The 25,647-nt window shown below is 39.6% G+C and overlaps 1 long non-coding RNA gene across 1 annotated transcript; it reads left to right on the plus strand.

The window, feature by feature from the left end:
* Positions 1-278: 278 nt before the first annotated feature.
* On the plus strand, positions 279-25,217 carry LOC113475957. Its single transcript, XR_003397649.1, has 5 exons — positions 279-471; positions 4,426-4,621; positions 4,766-4,833; positions 5,032-5,321; positions 24,930-25,217. It is a non-coding gene; the product is annotated as an uncharacterized LOC113475957 (long non-coding RNA).
* Positions 25,218-25,647: the final 430 nt, after the last annotated feature.

Raw genomic sequence — 25,647 nt, forward strand, 5'->3', positions numbered from 1 at the left:
CCCCATGCTGTTCCAAATATCCCAGCAGAACAAAAAAGGGAAAGCCGGAGTTGATTGTCTCCATCAGCCCTTGTCCAAAAGCACTGCAGGCTGTGTTCCCAACAATGGTTTTCCTGCCCTCTCTTCAGAAGCATCTTTGGGGAGTGCAACATGGAGATCAGAGGCACCTGCTCCCACAGGAACCTTGCATTAGGTGAAAACACAAAAACATTTATTTCTGTAACTGTGGCTGTTGACTGAGACAGGATGTGTGTATAACTAAAGCAGCAAATTAATCATAAGGCATGCATGCAGTCAAGAAAAGTAACCTATATCAACATCTAATACAGCGTTTTTGTCATTTCTGTGTGTACTGCTTATGGAGATTCTTATACTGCCTACTGTGGTAAAAGCTGCAGATCTACATATTGATGGTACAGGCCAATGCATCTATGTATCACAACGTCCTTTCAAGAGCCACCATGCTTATTGGTGAGTTTCATTGCGTAAGGGTGTGCTACATTAACAAAATATGTGGGCTCAAGTTTGGATGCTGCTTCTAACTAAACTGCAGAGACAGCTTGGCTTGTATTTCACCAGGTGCCCAGTACAATGGCTGAAGGGAAAGCGAGAAGTGAAAGGTACTGAGTCTAGTCTTATACAGAAGACAGTGGCTAGATTTTACCAGTGGCCTTGGAAGAATCCCTCATCTGACCTGTATTGAAAGTGATACTGTATTTGCAACCATCACAAGCTCTGCAATGATCAAAGGCTCTCAACATTGCCATTATCAACTGACTGAAAGAAGCAGTGTTTGCAGCAACACTGGCACATGGCCTTTCTATCTTACCTAAGATCAACTTTAAATTACTCATTGAAACAGAAGGTACAAACTGTCACAGGCATGACTTTATAGAGTGATTTCACAGAGTTTGTTAAGGGGTTCTGACTGCATTTTAACAGAGGATTTTAACAGGATGCAGGATGTGGCCTTTTTCTTTGACAAGCATTTCTAGAGAAAAATAACCTTTCATTACCCATAGTATGTGCACATGTGCATATTTATACACAAACAAGCACCAGTGGAGGAAACCGCAGTGTTCTCAGTTTTGCAGATCAGCTGTTTGACTTCATTGTGTGCCTATCTGCCCAGTAATCTGAGAGCACATAGCAACAGAAGTGTTGCTGGGCCAAAAATAGTCATGCCTTCAGCAAACTTTTCTCAAACTAGCCCTGAGCAAAAGCATATGTAGGAAATGGTGTCTGTCAGATAGCAGCTGCTCATTATCAGAAAATGGGTGAATGCTTGATTGACTTTCAATAGTGTTATATGCAGTTAAGAAGTCAATTGCTTATATGCATACAGTCTTTTCACAGTGTATGGTCTCCATTGTAGGTTATTTTAAAACTTTCGTAGTGCTTTAGGTGGTTAACAGAGCTATTTATGATCAGAACTATCTTAAGGTGAAAACCAATCTAACTTTCCTTTTCCATTATCACATTCTTTGTTGGGCTTTCTGCCTATAGAATTTCAAGAAAATGAAACAACAAGAACAATTCTGTTTCTGAGATTATGTCAAGACGAACATGCTTCTGATCTGTAATCTGTATGAAGCTGTTATGAATAAAATGCACAATGCGGTCTGCAGTATTTCCATGTATACATATAATACATATACACATATCCATGTATATGTGTGCCACTTAGAGGCAGGTAATGAGACAAAGTGCAAAACTTCCACAGCATTCAATGGAATGTGAAGTCCTGACTACGAGGACTACTACAGTTTTATTTGCTACTACATCCAAGTGTAAAGTATGTACCTACTACATATGAATGATTTAAAAATCTGGGTTAAAAATAATGTAAATTAGCATATATAAGGAGATGAATCAATTGTAACTTCTTATAAACTTACACACTTCAGTGTAAGTGATCCACAAGGTGTCAAATTGAAACAGTCTCCTCTTAGTTCCCTGAAATTCATTTACCCTTAAATACCCAGGGGTATTTTTTGCAGGACTTCAGTGAAATTCACCATGCAAGCAAGGAAGTTCCCTAATAGAAGAAAGCTTTTGAAAGGGATGAGACAAGATTACAGAATACTTCAAAATGTGGAAATGAGAATGGGGAAAGGCTTGAGACCTCACTATACATGGCATTTAAAATCCCACCAGTAGCATTCTCTAGGACTATCAGAAATAAGGCAGAAGCACCTTTATTTACCTTTGTGAAGATTTCTTCTCATTCTACTTGTAATACATGGGAACACAATATGTATGTAAGTGAGCAATTTAAATTTCACTTCAACCAAATATTCCCATTTTAAGTGGTTGAAACAATGGGGACACAGCCTGGAATTAATGAATAAAGGTGGAACAGAGTGCAGATTCACAGTTATCCGCTTCTTAGAAACAAACTGTTTACAAACAACTGAGAGGCAGAGTTTTTTTAAACTTTTTTTTTTTTTAATTTTCTTTTCTTAGTTTGAATAAAGACTTTAAAGCAAAGAAAAATGGCATTATATTTGGATATATTTAAATGGCTTTGAAATGTCATTGGGAAGGTTTCATTTTGCAACTTAACACTTTGGTGGATATTTCAAGAAGGGTGGAAGCAAAGAAAGAATAGGTTATTGAAGTAAACAGAGCTTTTCAAGGGGACAACCCTATGACGCCAGAGACGGGGAACAGTTGCAGAATGTACTTGGAATGGAAAAGACATTCAGAGAGTGAAAAAAAGAGATATCTTCTAGGAAATAAAGTCCTGTATGAATCAGAAACAGTGGGAGTTAATAATAGAGGGAGTGCTACAATAATAGATGGCAAGGGGAAGCCATTGTGTACAATGGCAAATATCAAATGATAGGTTTTTTAAAAGAGCACTGCATGTTCCCAGCTGCTATAGTTTTACTGAATTTCTAAACTGCTCTGATATGTACCTGTGCTAGTCTTGGCTGGGATAGAGTTAATTTTCTTCATAGTAGCTAGTATGGGGCTATATTTTGGATTTGTGCTGGAAACAGTGTTGATAATTTAGGGATGTTTTAGCTATCGCTGAGCCAAGCTCACACAGCATCAAGGCCTTTTCTGCTCCTCACACCGCCACCCTGCCAGTGAGTAGGGTGGGGGTGCACAAGAAGTTGGGAGGGGACACAGCCAGGACAGCTGACCCCCGCTGACCAAAGGGATAGTCCGTACCATATGACATCATGCTCAGCATATAAAACTGAGGGAGGGGGTGTGTGTACATTTGGAGTTACGGTGTTTTGTCTCCCCAAATAACAGTTATGCATGATGAAGCCCTGCTTTCCTGGAGGTGGCTGAACCCCCCTGCCTGCCAGTGGGAAGAGCTGAACAAATTCCTTGCTTTGCTTTGCTTGCACACACAGCTTTTCCTTTGCCTATTAAACTGTCTTTATCTCATCCCATGAGTTTTCTTGCTTTTACTCTTATGATTTTCTCCTCCATCTCACCAGGCAGGGAGTGAGCGAGTGGCTGTGTGGGGCTTAATTGCCAGATGGGGTTAAACCACAACAGTATTTTACTAATTATTTCAGTTATTTTAGTAAACATATATCATGATAGTCCGAGTACTTAATCTGGGAATGGCAGAATAAACTCGTGGTTTACAGTATTCCGCAGAAAGGTAGCAAAATGTGTCTCAACTGCCTGGGGCTTCAGTTCTGTCTTTTCTACACGTCCATCTGTATGTCAGCCTTCAGTAAACACTGAGAGAGTTTTCAAATTTAGCACCATTAGTTGAGTATCATCCACCAGTCCCTGTTTTATTCCTTCTGTAGACCTACCTGCAAGCAGGGTTTTTTGTTTTTTCCTGACTTCAGAGATCTTTATTAGTTAGGGAGAAAACCATTGGTCTCAGAGTACCCGAACTGCTCCCAAACATGGGTTAGCACACTGACTGTTACTTTTTTGTGCATTCTACAACAATAATTTGAAAATGAAAGTTTTAAATTCTAGCTCAATACTATGTTTATTAAACATAGACATTCCACTTCCAATTTACCGCACTTCTGAAGACGTATTTATCTAGCTGGTATGTCAAATGGATAAGTTTCCATCCTGACATTTCCTGGCTTCTTTTCTGTTGCATAACCACTACATGATTTGAGTTGCACTTTAACTGGTATTCCTGTTTATGTATTTCAATTTTGCATTGGTATTGTAACTTCTTTAAAACCCCTTTGTTTCACAGATCATTAAATGAGCATCCTCATATATTCACAAATACTTTAAAACAAAATAACATTTCTGATATTAATCTAATTAGCACATCAGATTTGTTACAGCTGGTAGTTCTCAAAAAATGAGACATTATGGATTATTTTACTCTCAGTGGTTAATCTATAGAAAAATAGTGATTTGGGGTCTGTTTTGAAGCTGTGCATCCTATTTAGAGTTTTTTATGCTCCTGGTATGATAAAGTAAAACTTCAGAAAAGAACATCTGCTAAGTCAGCAAGCGGAGGTTTTGGCTGAGCAGCTAAAGCCACTGTTGAAGAGGGAGGCTGAATGGACATCTGTGCTTCTGGGGGACTGACTGATTCTGGGATCTGGAAAATGGGTATGAAAATGCTCGTTTGTAGATAATGAGGAGTATAACAGCTGAAAATCTGTGTCAGGTGAAGTATGTCTCCAATTATTTATTGCTGCATAGTGTTTTGGCCTGCTTTTGGTCAACCTTATAGAAAACATATTGCACAACGGAAAGCGCGTGTCAGTGACAAAACTGCTTTTTACCTGGAGATGTTTTAAATGTATTTCAGGTCCAAGATCATCACTGCACTCCAGCAGCTTCTCTGCACAGAGCTGGTTATGTGAAGACAGTCTTGATGTATGTAAGTGTACTGTTATGGAGCAAATCCTAGGCAAGAGAAATACTTCTCCCATGGGTCATTTGTTAGAAAGGGGAGGAAAAGAGACTGGAAAAGTCCCAGAGGAAGAGGGCTGGTGAGTTGCTTACTTAAGAAGAGAAAATTGAATGTAAAATACTGAAGAACTGAAAAATGTCTCCCTCTGTTTCTGTAAACAGGGAGAAGGAGAAGCTGACAGCTTAAAAATTTGATGTCTATAACCATTTGATCAAATATACAGCACTTTTGATGTAGAACTTGTCCGAAATTATCTCAAGTGCTTTACATTTCTTCATGAATAAGCTTGGTCTCTCACACTCTCTTCTTAAAATGCTTTCTCACTGGTTTTCATCGTGGAATTTGAAGCGCAGTGATTTTCTCGGGCGTGTCTCCTGAAGGTAGGTGAGCCATTTAGTGAACGGAAGTCAATACCACGTGGCTAAGGAACATCATATGATACCGTTTATTGGTAAGTGGTGACTCTTTTTGGACAAAGAATTTGATTTACTATTACAAACGGAGAACATCGTGATGAGTCCAGTGAGACTTACTAGCTATGTGTACAGTTATTCACCCAGCATTAGTATTCATAGCTGCATGCACTGGACTCTTGACTCTCAGAATCACGATTTTTGAGGAAAGAATTGCTTTCTGACATAATACAGACTTGAAAAGTTAATTTTTCTTCCAAAACCATTCTGAGCTCTACAAGCCCAGCCTTCTTCATGATCACTTTATATTCAGTAACACTGTTCATACCTTGGCATCCTACCAGATACATTTTGTGACTACTATAATGGTGTGAGAATGTTTCCAAAATACTTTTCCAGTTTCCAAGAAAAATACGTACTTCTCTCCTAGTATTTGAATTCATTCATTAAAACTCAGCCAGTAAAGACAAATATTTAACATAAACATGTAGGTCTTAACATTTGGCTGCAGTGCTGAGAATATTAATACACTCTTTAAATGTATATGTATCAGAAGTTGTGGATACTACATTCGTCCATCTTTAGCTTTATGAATGTGACTAGACCTACAGAAGGAAGGAAACTACTCTTAAGCATATGTACACATCTTGCAAGAAGAGATTTTTTTCTTTAACAGAATAATATGGAAGCTATTGTATTTACAGGCTGAGCCAGAGGGGAAGGACTTTTGTTAAATAATTGCCTCCCTTTAGATTTTCAAAAACTTGGAAATGTGTTTTTAATACCCTATACTGATATATCTAAAGGAATTACCCATACTAATTACTTTTGGTCCTACAGTGCCTGAGGGCTCCTCTGTGCTAGATGATGTACAAACAGAGTAGACAGGCCGTGCCCTGAAGATCTTACCAGCTAAGAGCTTGTTGAAACTGGTGAAATCCCCAGCACAGCTACAGTAGGTTGACTGTGCTGCTGTAGTTATTCTGGCTTAACGTGGCAGTCCTCTCCCAGAAGAAAGTTCCTGCACAGCTGTGCCCTGCGTGTACAGAGTTGGCAGACAGAGCAAGAAGGGGCATAACACTGGAATGGCCATAAAGGGAGGATGGAATCCCTGTGCTGCAATGGGGTTGGAGAGGTTTTTTAGGTTTGTTTTTTTTTTCTGTATCAGAGAGGCTGAGGTTTGGTTAGGAAGGGTGATAAACTAGCGAGAAGGAAATCCTGTGGGCACAGAGGACAAGAGGATACACCAGGTGGGGAGAAGGCAGTGAGAAGGGCAGGAGAGGATGGAACAGAGGTGAAGAGACTGCAGCCATGAGTGAAATATGTTTAGGGCAAACAGGTAATTGGTAAACACTAGGCTTTTGCAGTTTCAAGGCAGTAGGAGCAATATGATCAACTTTAGAAATTAGAGTAGTGTTTAGCAAGAAACTGCTTTTTCCAACTATCTTCTCCCAGATAAAGTTTGACTTGGCAGACCATGCTGAGACAGACACATCCCCACTCTTCGCAGTACAAAGAGGGGGCCAAACTTCTCTGAAAAAACACTGATCCAAAAGATGTTCAAACACTCCTGGGAGGCTCTGGCTGTATTGCAGGGCAGGGAGAAAGGAAAGGCTGAGTGGAGGAGAAACTAGAAAAAGAGCTTTGTGAATCTCAGAAGGGTCAAGAGCATACCTATGAACATGGCAAGTAGAAGCAGGACTTTGCAGGACTTTGCAGAACTTGTAGATGAGTGGCAGACTGAGTAGAAAATTAGTGCCAAGGTGTTCCAGTTAGCGATCATGGCTGGATAGATTCACAGATAGGATTCAGTACTGCTTTAACTGAACTGTAGTTGTTTTGGCCATTAGCCAGCTCTGGGAAGATGCTTCTTCATTTGACTGCATTCCTGGTCTGCTGGGGTATATGTGGTTGACCATCTATAGAGTGGGCTACTGGTCAGGACACTTTCATGGTATAGCAGGCAGTCTAATAATAATAAAATAGCAATAGACAACAAATAAAAGCAGGCCCCATTATCCTACGACTTATCACTAGGTTTATCTCTAGTGGGTATGCAGAAATATGAGAAAAGGTATTAGCTGACTACTTAATTAGGACTCTTCACTCCTTCAGCTAGTCTCAGGCCACCAACTAATTTGCTGTGGACTGGAGATGATTGAAAGTCCTCTAGCAGTATAGAATAAGTGAAAAGAGATGGCTTATAACTGGAGGCAACAGATGTCTGATCCCACCTCCATTTTATAAAAATTGCTAGGTATATGAGGGTAAAGGGAGAGAGAGCTGAAGGTATGATCTAATTTCAGCCAGTCTATAGAACCCCATCAATGGCTTCATGAACTTCTCATTGTTTGAGACTAAATGAGGATGTAAGGAAGGTATATTTTAGTTTGGAGGCACATGGTACATTATCAGGCATCATACACTAATACAGACAGCGCTATATCCCACACATATGCTTGTTTGAGCGCATATCAAAATCCTCATCTTATGTTTTCAAATATATCCAGTGTGCTTCATTATAAACTACAGCAATGTAAATACAGGATCAAATAATCTGCACTTGGCTGCCTGTGTAGAGTTGCAATGCTAGTGAGTGTGCTACACTAGCTGGCATAGGGTAAGGCAAAAGCATCTATATATGCATTGATTTCCACAGCTTTATCTTTAGACACCTTGTGTTCAACATATGTGAAATGATTCAGAAGTATTCTGCTGTGCCCTCCTGTCTGCCACATTTTGTCACACTCAGATGGAGATAAAACAAAAACAAAACAAACCAGAAAACCTCAGGGCATTTTAAAAGAGCCACATGAATGATATCCTGGACCTTTTATCCATTTCATGAAAGACATTAGTGACTGATAATGATAGTCTGTCAGATAATACCAGAGCCAGAAATTAATCTCCACTTGTTAGCTATAAACCATTTACTGCAAGGGTTCCTAAAGTTTGAATGCTTGAAAAAATTCAGCAGAGAAAAGGCTATTATTCTGTCACCTTGTTAAAATATGACTATGGTGGTGCTGTTCAAAAGTGTTTACAATGTCACAATGGAAATACAGGCAGTGCAAAGTCACTGTACTGCAGAGCACTAGCTCACTTTTAATAACATCCATTGGGAATAGCTTTGTAAGAGTTGTACTCTTTCAAATTAATTTTCAAGGTTTTCAACTGAAAGAAAATAAATGGAATATAAGATATAGGGCTATTTCAAAGCTGAGATATGATCCTGAGTTAAAACCTGTGGTAACATTGTTAGAGATACCTCATTGTTAGATTGTTTTAGATTATTTCCACAGGTAGGAGGATGGGGAGAATTTGAAAAATGCAAACCAAAACTGATGCTATTGTGTTATTAATGTAGTATTGCCTTCTGCTGCCTATTATATTCCCAAGTTTTGTCCTGTATTTCCCTTTTCATCTGTTCCTATTGGCCTTTTCTTCAACCCTCAAGCTATCAGGCAGTGAAGTGTGAATCATTTCCCTCATACCTTTAATCACACTTTCCACACAACCTTCTGTTGGAAAAAGACCTTTTCAACTGGGGGGAAATAAATGCCAGCAAATGGAAGGCATATATAAGCTTCCATATGAGTTTATAACTGGTGAGGAGGATATTGTTTTGGCTATGTTGCCAGTATATTTACCTCCAGAAACCCGCTATGGTAGAAAACCTAACCAGGAACAGTAGCGGTTTCCACACTGTACATAAGCAAATAGAGAGGACGGGAAAGCTCCTGAAGTCATAACGCAAAGGGGAGAATGGATGTAGTTTGGTTTAAACATGAGTTATTTAAGAAGATTTTTTTCCCTTAGGAAATTAAAATGCCATTTTAATGTCTATTTCCGGATATTTTACACATTGTTGCAATCATTTTCAGATGACTTAAACATATGCACAGTTATTATTGTTTATTCCTTCTGTCATCTCATAAATTTTCCTTCAGCTGCTCTTTATTTTGAACCCTCTTTGATGTGTCTTGATTAAGGTCTTGCCAAACTGAGAACTCTTAATCAAGAGAACAAATACTTCAAAAGGACTTTCTGGCATTGAGGTTTTCTTCCTCTCTCTTCTTCTCTCCATCTTTTTTCTTTTTCGTTTTAACAGGAGAGTGGAAAGAGGGGGAAGAGAATTAAAACATGGACCTTGCTCATCACAGTATGTGATCATACAAAATATTGTACTGCTTCCCAAATTTCTTTGAAGCATGCCTCTGAACCTTTTCGATCTTGATGAAGCTCATCACACAATTCATGGCATTTGGTTTAGAAATTTCCCTGTTAAGTGCCCCTTCCTTCTGCAGGGCTCTGAAACTTCCATTATGATGCACCATTGTTCCAAACTATGATATACCATTTGTGATACACTCAGACTACTAGTTTTATTTATCTTGGTAAATGTAGTAGTAGCTGCAGAAGCAGTAACTAGAGGAACTCTCTAATAGTCGCTCTACTTTGGACAGAGTGTTTGGTCCTGCAAAGCTCCTAGTCTGATCTGTGAGAACTGGCAAGAGGAAGGCAGGCATTCAAGGGAGTGAAATAACTGCTTCAAGATGACACACGTCAGTGTAAACTAAAAATTGCTTTGGAAATGTTACGATACTTAAGATGAATCCTGGGTAGATTCTGGCTAAGGGAGACCCCTCATCACCTGCCTGTCTCGGGCTGCATACCTTCACGTGGTCAATGTTGCACTGCTTCAGCCAGGATTTCTGTCCTAGCAGTTTTACCTCCTTTTTTTCAGTTCACTGATTACTTCTGATCTCTCTTTCTTTGTGAAAAACATCTGATTAATGCTGAAGAACAATATTTCATATTTGATATCAACTTGATAAGCAATAGTTAACACATAGACTTACAAAGAGCCTTTCCAACTCTCAGTTATTCAACAAATTCAATTAAGTTGTACTCTCCTTCCAATTTTTTGGTACTTGAGATGAAATCTGATTGCCCCCCAGTTTACTTGAAAGAAATTCACATTTAAATGTCTTGTGATCAAATGTTGTTTGTTAGAAAATTCACTTCAATTACATAGTGTTCATGCTGTACAAAGATCTAGGCTACTTCCATTCAAAGTGAGAGACACCAGTGGCACAGTGAGCTCCATCTGAGGTAGTCACCTACAGCTCTGTTTGTAGTTAAAGGAGCATTGTTGACACATGTGGGGTATGTTTTGTCTCTTTTAGTGATGTCTGAAGTAGATGAAATGAACGATTCTTTAGAAGTTATGTCTTACTATGTTATGAGCTACAGAGATGGGCATCTGCATTTTAGGCATCCTTATATGTAAGGATGAATTTCACCCTATGAAGCCACAAATCCAGAATTCACACTGTAATAAAATTGTCATAAACAAGATTTCACTTACTCATGATGTGATCACAGAATGAGAAATGGACTGTTTAAAATGAGCAAAGTCCACCCAACTGGGAGCTCCTCTGGTGCAGCCACCACTTTTGATATTATTCTGGACATCCACATACTGAAGGAAAGAGTGAAACTGTAATGCTCTTGTCTTTCTGGAGACAGAGCTATGAAGAAATTTAGTCTAAAAGACAGACTTCTGCACTGGGATGAAGTTTTCCTCAGCTTTGTGAGTCGTGTATGTCAGCAATACTCCCTGGCTCTGTGTCATATGCCTAGAGAGGACTTGGATTTAGGACTGTGCATTAGAGCCTTGGGTTTTGGGATAACATATGACTACTTTGGATTTTCTATTATTGTCCTCCTCTCAGGTCATCTTTGTAGCATGTCACCTTTTCCTACTCTGAAGTGTTATCTCTTCCATGTCTCTTCGTGAGAATTCTGACCTCTCTTATTGATTTCTTAGATGTGTTGACAGTTTCCTTCTCAAGTCATTCATAAACTTCATCTCCCATGGATTTTCCAAATTTCTGTCTGGTTTGTACAATTAATAGCTGGCTCAACATTCTCTCCGGTACACACAGTTTACTGTTTCCAACACATGCTGGAAAAAAGGTCACACATAAACAATTTAATTACTTCCTCTGACCTTCTTGCTTGTGGCTTTGGTTTTCCCTGGATTTCGCCATATCTTCCCTGTTTTTTTTTCTTACATTAATTATTGATTTGTGCTTCCCACATTATTTGTAAATTTAAACATTCTCTCTTTTCATTACAATTTTTGGCTGTAAATATCCTGATATCTATTTTGACATTGCGGTGCCATACCAGGATCAGTGTTACCACATACCCTACTCTCACATTTTAGTCTCATGAAGTAGCAGAGCATCAGAAAACCTAAGCTCTTCACTTAAAGTCATGGATATATCTCAAGGATAAGTGCTACTTAAGTGACATGAAAGCTGCCTGTTTTGCAGTATTACTAGTAACAGTCAGTTGAGAAGGGGCTAGTTTATCCTTTATGTTTTAAGATTTGAATTAGAGGGAATCAGGTGTTTGGGATTAAATATACATGAGCATTCTGCTGAATCAGAGACAAGAATTTGCCCTCCATTTCCATTCACATTAATCTAGTCCAGCTGAAAGTTTACAGAACATGTGCTACCCAGACAAAGAGATCTAGAAAGTGACTCATATCTATTATATCTTTGAGTAAAAGAACTAGTAAGGTATTTTGAAACTGGTTTATTTTTGACAGTATAGATTTCCATAATCTTTTACTGCTCAATATCCTTTTACTGTTTTGCAGTTTCATCTTTAAAATCTGCCCTCAAAAAAAGATCCAGGAAATGCAGTATTCCTGGGCCAACTTTTCTTGTAATCATAGTATTTCAAATGAATGCTCTTAGAGTAAGGTAATTCAGGTGATGATTGCAACCAAGCAGCAGAAGCTCTATTCTACATAAGGATCTCTTTGAAGGAGTCTAGTCAGGCTTGTACTCTTCATGCAGTGCTGGGGCAGGCCCTCTGTAGAAATGCAGTGATCAAAGTCAGACTGAACTGACTAGATTTATTCCCATGACTGACAGTATTTAATGTTAGGATAGTATCATGTCGGTCTGACAATTGTTTCCCTTTTTTTCAGCCTTAATGGTTCCACTTCAAAATTTGCAGTCTCTGCCACTCATCTAGAAGCAGGTTAGATAAGTAGTTACTCAGTAGTGTAATTCCACAGCCCTCTTTCAAAACACTATATACATGTGAAAACAAACAAACAAACAAAAAAATAAATGAGATTAGGCTTTCAGTATAAGCTTGATAAATAAAGCCTCCAAGCCCTAAGCTTGTAAAGATTTAATGCAAAAATACAGTAAAGATTCTTAGTCAAACCAGATTGAAGATCTCCATACACAGCAACTGGCCACTGAGGTTAGCGTCTGGATTCTGTTCCACACTATTCAGAGTTATCATGCTCTGAACAACTGACAATAGCAGATAAAGAAATTTATTTGCTGAATTCTGAATCACACCACATGGTACAAACTTTAAAGATTAAATTACACAATGGAAAGTGTGATCAAAACAAGCTACCTGAAAAATACTACTCAAGGATTCATGATTTTTCATCCCATATATTTGAAAAGAATGCAGAGTACACACCCATCAGGATTAATGACTATTAGTGAATGGATTTCTTTAATAGTTTACACCCAAATTATTGGCAAACTGTTCAAATTATGCAAAAAAATCACCTAGGTTATTTGTAGTTCTAAGCACTGAATCACACACTTGAGCAATGAATAATTTAAGCAAAATTTATGCTTCAGGAAAACAATAAACATGCCTATTCCTGTTAATCTTGAAATGTTAAATTCATAAAGAAGGAGAACGGCTTATGTATTAAAAAGAGCTAGTTGAAAATTTTCCAGTAGAATATACTCCTGTAGGGAAATGCTATTACACTGAAAGCAAAACCTTGGATTTAGACAGATCCATACCTAAATAAAATAGATTAAAAATACAGAATAATTCAGATTTTTGTTTTGAAATTAAAATAAAACTTTTAAATCAATACATACCATTATAAATCACAACATTACAGCAAGAAAAAATACATAGTAACTCAGAACAAAAGCTTTTTGTTTTAGCAAACAAGACTGTTCCAATTCCATTTGACAAGTTTTCCATAACATTCGTTTTAAGGAAAATTCAGAATTTTCATCTTTTAACATTCATAACTGAAATGTGTTGCTAAGATAATAGAAATCACAGTGGAATGATATTGCTCATTTTGGACCACTTGCAATATCTCGCCTTTCATGGCTGATTCACCGAAGTTCAGCTGCCGTCATCAGCCTTACTACTTCACAGCTATGTTGTGGCTTGGTGAACTCTGATTTTCTTAGCTGAGTTTCCACACTTTATGCAAAGTGCAAGACTCACCAGACTGCCCAAAGACTAGTCATACAGGGAAGCTGGTCCTCATTCTTGACCCAAAAAATGAAAATTCCATTTATGCTGAAGAAAAAGTGACAGGACTTCATAAGGGGGAACAAACTGACACTGGCTGCCTTTGCCTTGCAGATAGACAGAGCATATCCAGGAAAGCTCGCTTCAACAGCTTTCTGGAATATTGAAACCCAAATCCACCAATGGCTTAAAACCAAAGATACACTACTTTTGCATTTCAAAATATAAATGTTGGCTGCATCTATGTGTCACTGAAAAACAGAGGAAAATTTTAATGTGAAATGAATTCTCATGAGGTTGCCAAAATCTTAATTCACTTCTTAAAGAAATGCTTAAAGTTTTACCACTTTGGAGCAGGAACCTTTGTTATATAGCATTTGCTACATGGGGGTGTCCCATAGCTGCTGGAATAGTGTAAGAATAGTAACAATACTCATTGCTGCTCTTGCTAAAAGTAGTAGATGAGGATACTGCTAGCATAACTGGAAAAAATTAGTACAGGAAACATGCAAGCTGCTGTGATAAAATTTCCTGACAAGTGAGAAATTGCAAGTTATGGAATATTTCTCTAAGGGAAGTGGTAGAAACTTTATTGCTTAAGACATGCACAGTGAAATGTTACTAAATAATAAACTGTAAGGAAAAAATTGAGACAAAGGGACTGAATAGCCTTTAAAACATTTCCTCCACTAACCTTTTCATAAAAATAATTTATAAAAGAATTAAATAGGCTTTTTGGAAACTTCATGAACCCATATCATTATTTTCAATGCATTCTTTCAAGTAAATCACATCTCTCTCCACACCTTGCTGAAGTCACCTGCCCTCCTGGCCCACACATCTCATAATGAGTATGGTCATAACTCACTAGCTGCTTTCTCTATGCTGCCATCACTCACACTATAGCAGCTTGGGAAATATACATTGAGGCAGCTCTGTAATTAATAACATGATAATTAAATTGATTCATTAAAAAAAAAAAGTTTAAACTTAAATAGTCACATTCAGAAGTATCGTGCATTCCTTTCCACAGAATTCATGTCACTGTTGAGGTAGAAAATGTCCAGACTGTATTTACAGACCATATTGCCTGGAAAGGCTATCTTAAATCTTCTCAGCAGCCTAGAATGAATTTTGCTTTCTCTCCTTCTTGTTGTGTCTAGGGTGCAAAGCTCAGGCTTAGAGGGAAGTTAGTGGAGCAAGGGCTAGGAAAATCAGCAGGGGTCAAAAGAGCTGGTCTAGGGAAGCAGGGAGACAGGGATGTTACAGCAGAGTAAGAGATGTGAAAATGACTAGACGGGGTCTACAAGTTTTTCAGAAATCTGAGTTTGGGCTATGTGCAGGGAGGAAAAGGAAAACAGTGATCTAGTGTAAGTAAGCAGTTACTGCTTCTGCCTGTCCCTCAGGAGCAGCAGGTTGGAGCTGGGAGTCAAAAACTGGCTGTTCCAGCTCATGTTTCCACAGCAGTCACTGTTCTGTCTGAAGAAGCAAAAGTAGGAAGGTTGCTACCATAAACAATTTCCTCTTTTGCTTTGGCCTAAAGCTAGTCCTGCCTTTTGCTGCTGTAGTCTATTCTGGTAAAGCAAAACTATAAACCTAGCATAGCCCTAAACCTTGCATGGCCAGCTAACCTAGTGGTGAGCCGACACAGTTTCATGTGTAGTTTATGGAGTAACAGAAAAGTAGTGGCATATCCCAGAGTTTCAGTACTGATTACAATATGAGCTTGACAGAAGAGCAGACTGCTTGGAGTCAAGATCAATAGTGAATATGAGGAGTAGAATTTTTTCCTTAGAATTAAATTATCTGACATAATACAGTTATAGTACAAGTATTTAGCTCTTAGGGAAGGATCTGATAAGAATACACATTTGAATTTTATTGTATTATAATAGCTTTCTCAGTTGATTTGCAGAAAATAGTTGTACTCCACCCTGCAGTACCATATACAAGGAAATAGTAGCTTTAATGAACAATGAGGAATGTCCTTTGTGACCTTGTTTTGTAGAACCTTGTTTAAAAATATAGAAGATTGTTGAATTATAACAGTTTAATCTCCACAGATCTCTCAACCTTCTACTTCCAAATTCTATGAGCTTAGTAGTCTTGATTTCACTTTATTCATGCAAGAAAGCCATCAGGTAGGGTCCTCCTATAGCAATTCAGTATTTATTTTAAGTCTTTTATTGCATTTGACCTCAGTCAAATATAGCTGGGTGAGGTTTAGCCCTGAGTTATTAGACAGAACATATAGAATGAATAAGTAAGGTCCATTGTTCTCATTTTTTCAGGGTAACCATTTTTCATAACTTAATGCCTTTAAGGACTGAACTTTGAAGGCCATTACTGCTGTAAATATTCAACTCCTAAGTAATTTTCATACAGAAATTGGCAGTAAAGCAAAATGAATCAGAAAAATACTTTCTAGCTGGTGTTTAGGCTCCAAAGGTCTTAACTTTTTTTTTAGGTAAAGGTTTGGTGTCCAAGATAGAGGAGTATTATTACTTGAATTGCTTGTTTGCTACTGCGTAGGAATGTCACTTGACAGAAAAAGGATCTAGACGTGAAATCAGCTCATTGGCTCTACTAGGAAATTGCCCTGGTCAAAATAGCCAGTCTAAAAGGAGCTGGCCAGTAAGCCCCTCTTTTCTGCCTGTTTCACCAAGCCAAGGCAGTAGACCCAAACCAGTGGCAACCTATCAACCCATTTTTTTCTACATCCTTGGCAGGTTTATTGAGCCTTCCTCATCCGCCTATGTTTGCCAGTCTGGTTTTCACTTTAAGTGAAAGTGTTGGATAGAATATATGATTGAGATTTAGAAAGCTTGAAAATGTCTTTGAAAGTCATGAATATCTGTGTTCCCATGTATCTCTTCTGGCTTCACATATTCTTTTCTTATAAATGCTTTTATGGAGGCAGTGCCGCTTCTCATGTACTGTCATTTGCCTCCGACCTGTTTGACACACTTCACTAAAGGATTTGATCTCAGTAAAGTACTGAGATATTGCTTCTGGAGGTGACAGATATTTTATGAGTTCTAAATTCAGGAATATTATCACTAGGCATTGTACTAAACCAGAAAGCAGCTATTAAGCTTTCTATCTCTTAATGCAGTGTTTAAAGTCATATGCTGATATCCCTGGAATGGTGTCAGAATGAATCTCCTGGACCCTGAGTCACTGGTCTATTTTATTGGACAGCTTCTCTGCAGCTAATAGTGTGTTTCATGTATAGTGGTTGGTGTTCTGCATCCTGCTGCTTACCTCAAGTTATTGACTCTCAGCATTTTTGTGTTTTTGACTATAATAGTTTATTTTTAGTTCTTCTTGCACTATGGTAGTGATCTCTGACTTTCTTGGAGTCTATTTAGCTCCTAAAAGGTATCTGACCAACTAACAACTCATTGTTTTTCTGCTAAACTTTTGTCCACTTACTTGATAAAGTTCAGAAATCTTAAATTTTACAGGGGACACTGATAACCTGTGTATGTACGTTGTAAATATACACATACGTATTGCCTTATACTCTCAATTTTAAAACATCCACTCACCTTTTCATTAAAAAAAAAGTTGTAAGGCTTTTATTGTTTATGACAAGCTTTGAAGTTCAGAAGGGAAAGGGCCTTGGGCTAGAGATGTGTCTTTTCTTGCTCCCATGCAATTCCAGAGAAGTTTAGCATAGATATAAGCTGCTAGAAATCACCATTTCTTGCCTCATACTTGTGTTCTTCAGAGAAATGTTAAGAGCCGGCACAAAATAAGTGCACATAAACATTTTAAATAGTTGAATTAAAAAAATACCACCAAAGAAGAAGAAGAAGCAGTAGCAGCCGCCTGGAAACCACAGGCTGACAGCCTCAGGAAGATAACTAGAAACAGACCAGCTTATGAAAAATTTTTTCTGCCTCTCAGAAACCCAGCTGAAAAGATTCAGCGTTGGTTATAGCAGTCTGTTCCTGTACTGAGACAGTAACTTTCCTTTGTTGACAAATGCATACAACAAAGGAGATATCTGCACTATTTTATAAATTGTATAGGTGTGATCCTGTTTGCCTGAAACATTGTGACCTGTAGTCCAGCCGAGATCTAGACAGTAATCCAGCCTGCCTGCTTCAATGGACTGGCTACCCCTGTAGGCACCTAAATTCATCAGGTGCCTGCCTCTTTCCCATGGCACTGTCCCTACGTGCTGTGAAGTGCACATTGCAAAGATGGAAGTCAGTCTTCCTGAGTATTCCCCGCTGCGATCCAGGTAGTGGATGGGCATATGTCTTCCTAAGATCCCAGAGAAAGCCTGAAGGAGACGACATGTGGTCAGCATACCTGAAGAGTGTCCTACTTACTAGCATAAAACTACGATCACTTTTGTATGTTTTCCAGGTGGCTGCTGGACACTTACGTGTCTGGCTTCATGGTGGCTCAGCTTGTAAAGAAGAGATGAAAATCTCTTTACATGGGAGTGTAAAAAAATTACCTTTACATGGTGTCCATGAAACAACCTATCACTAAGGCACTGCTCTCAGGCACAAGAGATGATGTGCAAGCAGAGCAGAAGCTAGGGCACTCACTTCCTGAGTGACTGACCTCACATTGCCCTGTCTGGTAAGGGGTAAGTGGCACCTCCTTCTCTGTACCTCTCAGTGCTCTGCTTCAGAAGTGAACTGAACAACTAGATAGAGCCACTTGCCACTGTCCTACCAGTTCATGTATGATTTGGTGAACTGCACTGCCCCTTAGATATGCCTGAATAAGATGGACTGGATACCCTTCAGCAGTCTTCTGAAGACATCTTGCTCTCTTTGCTGACTGGTTATAGAACTTAAACAGTTTGGTGAGGTACATTGCATGGTATGTCTTATTTCACTTTTGGCTTGTAATTTTGCCTGCCAAGATGGACTTGAATCAAAAGGAACTGCAAGTACTGTCAAGAAGGAAGTGAAACAATGGCAAAGAGATAAGGCATCTCTGGGTATAATGTCAAAAAGTTAAACAATGGTCAAGCACTTGACTGTGGAAATGTTGATTCTAGGTGCCAAGCAAAGTCGCATAGGCTACTTGCTAAGGTTAAGGATCAAACCCAAACGTTTATCAGTTAAAACTTTCACTTTAGAAAGTCTGGAGGAAAGTGAGGGAGAGAGAGAGCGAGCTTGGGAGGCAGCAGCTTCATATAGTAGAGATGATCAAAACACAGGTCTTACATAGTGGGTAGACAGTTAGGCTGCCCCAAGGGATGCAAGAAATAGCAAACTGAATATAAGTACCAAGCTTGCATGGCTTTTTGGTTCCTGCTTGCCATGTGCCCGTGGCAAAATTGCTAATGAATCTCTTTGTAAGAAGTTGAGTTGTTTAAATCAGCAGCTTCTGGTCACATCTGTAGGCAGGGGGTCCGTGCTGTGGGCAGATGCAATTGATTCCTAGGTCACTAGGAATGGTGGAAGGGGGATTTGGTTAGTTGGTGGGATCTCGATTCACTTCTGGAGAGAGCGGGGCAGTCCCAACTGGCTTGTGAGCAGGATGGGGGACTGTGTAGGTCCCAGCAGGTGACTGGTGCATGTGGAGACCTGGGAGCAGCACTTGAGAGTCTGGGGGAGTTTTTGGTGCAGCAGAGGAGTGGCTCTAATTCCAAGTCTTTCTGTGTGCTAGGCTGATGCTGGTCTGGGACAGCAAAAGGAAAATTTCTTCTCTGTGGCAAACACAGCCCTGACACATCAGTCAGCTGGAAAAAAAGGAAGGTTTCATCAGAGACTGTAATATATTCATCCACAGATCCAGTCTAAAGTGCTGGTTTTCACAGTTAAAGATGTAAAGGAAACTCAGTCTGTCATCTCTTAAAGATATGCACAAAAGAAAGGGAAAGACACAGTTCATGCTGAGGCCGGGATACCCAGCGACATACTTCGTCCTATAGATGAAGTGGTGGAGGTCTCTGCTTGCAGAGCTGAAAGCCAGGATTGCATCTCTGATGGCAATATACATTGGGAAGAAGACAAGTTATACTGCGTTCTCATTGAACAGAAAAGGCAAATTTAGGGAATTAAAAAACCCTCTGTTAACAGAGTTGTTATTCAAGATTGCAAACAAAGGAAGTGAGAAACTAGGAAATGCCAAGACAATCGTTTCCCCTGAAGCTATAATCAACCCCTTGCATGTATGTGTTATGATACAGTTTTTTAGTTACATAGCAGTGTCGTCTTTGTCCACAGGATTCAGTGCATAGGATAACCACTAAAATGCATAAGCAGCTGTTAACAAACAAAAAATAACTTCTATAAAAAGAGAGAAGTTTAAAAATATATTCCAGTGGAGATAGGTTGTCACTAACCAAAAAAATCAGTATTAACTTCCAAATAAAAAATCTTTGTCCATCAAGAAACCCTCGGGATTAAAAAACCACCTAGTTAAACAGAAAAATAAAATGTAAATGTGTCCACATACCCTTGCTTCTGAAATATGTATTGCTTTGATAAATAAAGCTGGCGCTCTGTGATATTGCAGAAGTGATTAAGGGCCTGCAGTGTATTCTTCCAGTGGAAAAAGCTATATATAAAAAGAAAAGGAAAAAAAAAGTTCATTTGGCCCTCTTCATAGTTTATGTGATAAATGACTACAAGACAAGATGTTTCAGAGAACTATTTAAGTCACCTTTAATGTTTTTCTTATTAGATAAGATTTCTTCCAAAATGCCATAAACCAGAGTTTTTTAACAGTTATCCAAGGGATTATTTATTGTGAGTTCATCAGTCACTTCTTGTGGCCCCTTATTGCCAGCTGCTGAGATACTCTACAAGAAGTATTTAAATACTGTCCAAATATCATTGCTCCTTGTAAACAACTTCAAATGAAAGGGGTCAAGGCTGTTGTCATCAGGTGGGCAGGTGGAGAGAGGCAGAGGGCAGTTCAGGAGGCAGGCTCACCATCAAAATTGTTAATGCTTTTTGCCTAGGTCCGTATACTGCTTCATCCAAGAACAGTTTCTAGCCCCGTGGTTGCAACTTTGTACCAGGTTAAAACTTAGGCAGTCATGCTTTCTTATTCCTCCTCCTTCTCATCCCCCTCTTCTCCCCTCTTTTCCCTATATAATCTGTTCCTGCAGTAAAGAACCTGGGGCCAGGGAGGGGGTGCAGACCAGCAGCAGCACGGCCAGAGACTGCTGTGCGCTAGGGCAGAGACGCATGGCCCTCGACAGCAGCTCTTCCTGGAAAACGGAGATAACAGATAGATCCCTGTAGCTGGTCTGAAAAGATGTTCACCTCTCAGCAAGGTGAAGGACTCAAATTCCCAAATAGGATTTGTTGGGGTTTTTTTTCAGAATTCTTTCTCCATGACATAATATTGTTTTTACCTTGTGTGCCTTGGACAGATGATTCTTTTACCTCAAATATGACATTTTCAGGAGATAGAAATCCTGACATTTTCCAGTCATTTTCTTTCCAGCACCAGCTATAACTGCTTCTGGATGAGACTCTCTGGTCTTTGATCAGGTGGAGGCTTACAAAGTTGATGTGCAGCCCAAGAAGAGTTCTGCTAGAGGACTCCAATATGACCCATCAATTAGCAATCTCTCCAGATGACAGACTGGAGAGTGAGAAATTAATGGTATGAGAAGCAGGCAGACTGCTGTGGGAGTCCCTATGTCAGGATCTCTGGCCTTGCATACCACTGTGCTGAGCTGACTGACAACAGCCATCATCCTGCATCCTGGGACTTGCCATGCTGTCCTCTTCCATGGGATACGCTGGTTTTACTCTGGCCTTGAATTATGGTGTTTCATTCTCTAACCTGTAGAAAACAACTCTCACTTTTTGTTGGGTTAAGAGGCTGCAATGGACCAGAAGTGACAGACGCATGGGAAGGGGGCATCAGGACCTGAGAGGAGAGCAGGACTGTTGAAATGGCACAGGCCACCCCTAACATGCAGTCAGATGAGGTGGCTGAAATTGTTTGCTGCATCCTAAAGTGACAGTTCTACTCCTCCATGCTGCCCTTCTCTCTCTGCTTCTCTCTCTTTCCTCCCTGCTGTCATGGCTGAAACACCAAATGTCCTTCCTGCTCTTTGTGTTTGTCTCTTGTTTCACTGCATGTGAGCCGGTTCAACTCACTAATCCAGCAGAAAGTTCTAGACTTTTTTTGCTGGGCTGCATTTTTGCTGAGTCCTTGATTTGGTCCAACTCAAGGGAGAACTGGAAAGGCAACGGTTGATAGGTGGGTGCCACCAGAGGATGTGGATAGTGAAAGACTTGGGCCATCTCCATCCAGTGAAGATGGAGAAGATTTGCTGAACATCAAGGTTTCGCTTATCTGGTGGCATCTGGAGTGTAAAATTTTGCAGAGCAAAAATATTTGAGGCTGAAGTTTTCCCTAAGTTAGTTTTCTCAGTGAGATCTGCCTATAAGAAGAGGGGGACTCAAATGAACACTTGCAAGGATGTTCCTGATCCTTCCTAAGTCAGTGAAACTACCCTGAAGTAGAACACTACCAGTTCTAGCTATAATATGGGTATCTTAGAAGTAACTTTTGTTTTATAACCACAGGAATGTTGCTACATGGTTTAAATTTCTTTTGAAGATGGATAGTTAATTTGGTGTATTTGTATTAAAATCTGTTGAGTCTTTAGGTCACTTTTTAATTATTTTTTTTTCCCCCACACTTTTAAACATATAATATTAAAGCTAAACCTTGATGCTGGCTGAGATTTAGCTCAAGACCCCTAGCAATGGCCCAGGTGGAAAAGCTCTCAGGGGAGAAGTCTTTTTGTTGCTCAGCTCTCCCCTTGGCAATCTCTTTGTGATCCCACCACAACAGGACCTCAGTCTTTGTCTTTCTCTTAACCCTAACCCTAACCAAGTGCTGAGCTTTATCTAAGAGATCTCCAGACTTGGCCCTTTCTTTGCAGAAACCTTCTGTAAGAAACCCCTTTGCAACCCTCTGCTCCAAATGGACCTTTAGGCTTTGTCTCACATATTGCATTAGCTGTAACCCTAAAAGTGGCAGAAGCCTTTCCCCCAGACACCCTTCCCACTGACAGAATAAAAATGGGAATTTTTTTTTTGCTGCCCAAACTTTCCCTTGGCAGCCTCTTTGCAACCCCATCCCAACTGTAACACAATATTTTGTGTCTTTCCTAACTCTCTTGCCTAGAAATGGCCACAGAACTAACCCCTCACAAACCTAGCTGTGGCCAAAACAAACTAAATAAAAATAATGAGAGAATTACTTTTTTGCCCAAATTTCCCCTAGGCAGACATTTTGCAGCCATACTCCTACTGGACTCCTAGGCTTTGTCCCTCTTCTTATCCTAACCTTAGACATGGGCTGAACATTAGTCCGACACTCCAGGTAATATCTCAGATAGAATATTTCTCAGAGAAGACCTATTTTTGTTGGCCGAGACTTTCCTTTGTAGCTTCTCTGCAGTGCTAACACAACTGAAGCCCTGAGCTTTAACTGTCTGTTAACCTCAAGTTTACTATAGGTGTGTCCCATGTATTAGAAAATAAACCCCAAGGGTAGCCCAGATGAAGACCATCTCAAGGGAAAAGTTGCAGCTTGGCCATTGTCTGGGTTATGGTTATCATTGGGACTGAAGTTAGGAGAGAGAAAATACCTAGATCTGCCACAGAAGGATAATAGCAATGAGGCTGCCAAACCAATTCTTGTGGTTTAGGATCTTGGTCTAAGGCTTAGTGAATGTCTAGGTTTAGGACTGGGGTATGATGGTTAGGGGGGAGATAGACTATAGGGATCCAGTTAGTGAGGGGCTCCCAAGGGGCTACCCACAGAAGGTTTGGGCAACAGATATTAATCTCCCCTAAGAAATTTTTGTTTTGGACAGGGCAAGGGTTGTCTGGGTTTAGAGCTTCTGTCACTTTTAGGTTTAGGAGAATGACAATCAAGTTAAGAAGTGCTGCGAAGGTGCTGCCAAGAGAAGGTTTGGGCAGCCAAAGGTATTCTCTCTCCCCTTAGAAGTATGATCACTTTCTGGGATAGGTTTACACTTAGGGTTAGCAGAGATGCAAAACCAAGGGGTCCAGTTGTGGTGGGGTTGTAGAGGGCCTGTAGAGGGAAGGCGTGGGCAATGAAAAGAATTTTCCACTCTCCAGTTGTTCATCTTGGCCAGAGCTGGAAGTCTTTTGGTAAGGCCCGTCCACACCTAGAGTTAAAGTTGAGACTTTAGAGAGACAAAGCCTTGGGGCCAGTAGAGGGGAGTTGCCCAAAGACTATTAATGGATACAGCAGGCAGCAGAAAGAATTCCCTCCTGAGTTTTTAATCTAGGACACAACTGTCCTTTGTTGTCTCATTTCCCTGACTTTCACTTGTAGGATATCATGTTTATTTCCATTAAAACACTTGCTGAGAAGTATGAAGTACAGATGTGTCGTGATGCCTTGATATGTGTAAACTAAAAACAAAATTACAAACAATCCTATTGAAAATGATCTCCAGATAGAATATAAAAGTTGAAATGTCCTGTAATGTTATGGAATACAAACTGTGTATTAGAGGGTCTGTGAAGAATCTGAAATTAAGTATGTAATTGGTAAGGAAACGTAAGAGTCATAATACAGAAGATAGTGTATGGGGGTGAGTGAACGACATTTCTAATGACCTGTAAGACAGAAATGGCAGGAGTGTGAGGCTCCAATTACAAACTTGAACACAGTATGCAGTTTAAAAGTAAGCAGTGACTTTAAGGGTGTCATGAATACACATAACATACAGGTGGTAATTCAGGAAAATCACCCAGTTTGAATATGAAGCTGATGGATGCAAGCTCAGTCTAAAAGCACCCATCCTAGCTCAGAGGGAACTGTACACATAAATAACACGACTGACAATTTCTTGCCACTAATGTGAAATCCCCAGATATAAGAATTGAATGGTGACTTGAACAGAATTCAGAATTTCCTGGGGTTTTAGAACATCAAGTTTCAAATTCCCTGAAATTCAGATTTTGTGTTCTGGTCCCAGTTAGGCTGGTCAATTTTGTCTTCGTTTTTGTAGTGCCTGATGCATAAACTGAAAAATAACCTGCCTCCTCTAATACATTTTTTTAGGGAGGATAACCCTAGCAAATACCTCTGAAGAGATGTTAGTTCTTCCTTTGCACTGAAAAAATTAGCTAACACCTCACAGAAGCTTCACGAGGATGCCAGTATTTTCATAACAGCTGAGGCAGGAACCATGTGTATCACATTGCTGTAACAGTGCTATTCACATTCTGTTAATGTGAATCTCAAACTAAATTGCTCCCTATTATTGTACTGTAGCAATGATGATGGTTATTTCTATGATTTCTATTTGTTATTAGGAACTCTATTGTGTGCAGCTGCTGCAAGTTGCAGCCTCCTTTTCAGCTCTGAGTATCATTTGCCTTCTTTGCCTTTCACATTGAGGGGGACAAAAAATCAAAGAGGGGGAGGATCACCAACTCACGTGGCAGCCCATGTGTACAAAGAGATGGCAACCTGGATGACAAACCAGCACCTGAACCAGCATCCCCAGCAACGATGGGCTGTGAACAAAAGACTTCGATCATGTGACTATGCGGGTTTTGATTAGGGTGTCACACAGAAAAAAAGATGGGGAGTGGGTTGTTTTTTGGTTTTGGTTTTGGGGGGTGGGGGGGGAAGGTATTTAGTAGACTATTAGGGTGGCCAGAAAGAAATAAATTTCATTGACTAGTATTTGGAAAAGGAACATGTCTGTGTATGTGTACTCACTTGTGTGCTCTGGAGAATAAATCAGGAGCAGAGGGGCAAGGGTAGAGAAAGGCTCCAGGACTCCTTCAAGAAATGGTGAAGCTGAGGCAGGGACGCCAGTATAGGAGTATCCAAGGGTTGATTAAAAATGAGTGGTTTTACTAAACAGCAGTCCTGACCTTCAAGTGGTGAATTCATTTAGCTTTATACCTCTCAAATGTGGCTTGTGTCTTTCTGAAGTTATCTACAGGGCTGTAAAAATTTGGTGCCCACTCAGTGTTGTAACTGGATGACAACAGACAGATCAAGATCATTAAAATAATTTTT

Source organism: Athene cunicularia (genome assembly GCF_003259725.1).
Source record: "Athene cunicularia isolate RWA chromosome 1 unlocalized genomic scaffold, athCun1 chr1_part2, whole genome shotgun sequence".
NCBI lineage: Eukaryota > Metazoa > Chordata > Aves > Strigiformes > Strigidae > Athene > Athene cunicularia.